Source organism: Triplophysa dalaica, chromosome 5, assembly GCF_015846415.1.
Source record: "Triplophysa dalaica isolate WHDGS20190420 chromosome 5, ASM1584641v1, whole genome shotgun sequence".
Lineage (NCBI taxonomy): Eukaryota > Metazoa > Chordata > Actinopteri > Cypriniformes > Nemacheilidae > Triplophysa > Triplophysa dalaica.
The window spans coordinates 18498802-18501118 of record NC_079546.1 but is presented as its reverse complement, the minus strand read 5'-3'; the positions used below and the strand labels follow the sequence as shown (position 1 = coordinate 18501118).

The window sequence follows — 2317 nt, the reverse complement described above, 5'->3', positions numbered from 1 at the left end:
TAATTTCAAATCCATAAAACTATTTAACATTCACACTTTTATTCAACAGCACACTTTATTCAGATGCATCTTCTTGTTTGTGTGTATGTGTGTGTGTGTGTGTGTGTGTGCGACACAAATTCAAATTTGCCGCCAATTCCCGCCCACAACGGCGAATGTGTCTGATTGGCCACATGTTTTAGAAGTTTGAAAAAGGACAAACGGTTACGGTTGTCAAAGACGTCTTCTCAATCTCATCTCAACTGGATGGGTTAGCCCGGGTTTTCAATTCATTTGATTTTAACCATCCTCGGATATCATGGAGCTGCATTGGCATTTTGGAATTTAGGAATGTAATGTTTTCTTCCGTTTCTTGGAACGAAGGTAAGAGTGTTTTCAATTCAATATAAAAAGTATGCATTTGTAACTGGTGTGAATTATTTTAATTGTTTTTTTCCCTGTATTGTATTATTTTCTTGAATTTACTGGTTATACTACTTTTTTATTTTTCATAATTAAAATGGTTTAATGAAGCTCACACAATTTTGTTCATATTATTGTTCACAAGTAAGAGAATATAACGTTAAATTAGAGGAACTTTTCTTCGGGTCTTCGTTTAAGGTGGGAGGGTCATTGGTGGAACGTTCTCTGGGGTTTCTCCTGCTATTGCACCTGCACGTTGCTTCTCTCGTGGATGTTTTTCTGGTATGCTGTGTATCGTCTAAATGCAAATTTTTTGCTCAATAAGTGTGATTTAAGTGATCGCAGCCTTTGATCGCGTTGGTTGTGATGAAGTGTGTTTAATTGTAATAAGATTGTTATGAAATTCATAATGTGCTTACTCATAGCTCAGTGTCTACACGAGAGAGTGAGAGAAGCCATTGCCCCGTTGATCCACTGATGATCTGTTTACAGGTATGTTGTTTGATTAGTTATGTTTTATGAAAGAAAATATCGGTTTGGCTGTTATTAAATGTATTGTAGGCTACATAGTGTTTTAAGAATACATTTGAATAATTTGCGATGTGCGTGACGTGGTGAGGCCTGCACGTGGTGTGGTGCTAAATGTGTAGTGAATGTTTAATTTGGATGCTACTAATGGCATTGTAATTGTTTGTTTCATTAGTATTTTACATCATTTGAATTTGAATTAATACTTGAATGTAATCTAGTATATACAATATTGTAATATAACGTTACTTCTAATGTATTATAGAGTATTGGAGTGCATTGAAGAACAATCGTTGCCTACACAGTGTTATCCTCCTTTAAAAATTTGCACCCAGTTGACTAAAACGAGGGCTGTTGTAAACGTGCTTTTAGCCTCTTAACACCCTCGAAATGTTATTAGGCTACAAGTGCCCAGCAATGTGAAGTGATTTTTTTGAGTGAACACTGTGAATCTGACTGCAGTAGATGTGAAAGATATGCATACTGACCCTAAATGTAAAGAATATTTTAAAATATTTATTTAATTTTCATTTCAGGTTATGTGGAAAAGCCTGTGCTTGATGGAGATGTAAAGCAGATGACCACAGCATCCCAGGTCCCAAGAGGGGACTGTTTTAGTAATTTTCTACTGGGCAAACTGAATTTGTCAGGTCTCAGGTTTAACTTTCTTCTTTCTTCCTGGCAATCTCCACGCAGCTGTTTTTACTTACACTCTCGCGCACCTGTTTGTTATTTCCTCATTCTCTTTTGACTCCTTATAGTCAGCCTCTGCTTTCCTTTCCGTTGCCAGTGTGTTGATTCTTGCACGATAACCACTAGTCCTCTTGTCTTGTTGTGTTTCTAATACTCTTCCCTCCAGTTGCATTGCTGGTTTCTTGTACGCAGGCTGATCGTCTCGTCGCTGCCTTCCTTTTGGATTACCCGGTTTGGATTACATCTGCTGTCCACTCTACTACGGTTCTGCTTAATTCCCTTGGATGACGTTCGCACCTCGCCTGACCCTGCCTGTCTGACACAGAGTTCGCTTCAACCCTACGGATCCTGTTGACACCTCGTTTGATCTTCGCCTGTTTGACTCCGATTCAGCTCGCCCCCATTTACCTTTGGCCTCTTATGGCATTGCTTATGTTTTATATGTTAATCTCCTAAATTGATTAAAAGACTGTATAAACGCATCTGCATTTGGGTCTGTCCTCTATTCCTGACAGAATTACTCAAGGTCAGATTATTACATTATTTCCTATGATAAGAGTACAGAAAACAATTATTTAAGAAAAAAAAATCATCCAATCAATTCACCAATGTTTTATTTTTATATTCCATTTGAAAACGAGATCACAAATCTGTTCTTGTATTACATGTTCAAGCCTTAAAGGGGTAGTTTGGC

At 37.6% G+C, this 2317-nt stretch overlaps 1 long non-coding RNA gene across 1 annotated transcript; it reads left to right on the top strand.

The window, feature by feature from the left end:
* Nucleotides 1-614: 614 nt before the first annotated feature.
* On the top strand, nt 615-1971 carry LOC130421379 (uncharacterized). The gene is made up of 3 exons (XR_008906799.1): nt 615-684; nt 828-894; nt 1467-1971. It is a non-coding gene; the product is annotated as an uncharacterized LOC130421379 (long non-coding RNA).
* Nucleotides 1972-2317: the final 346 nt, after the last annotated feature.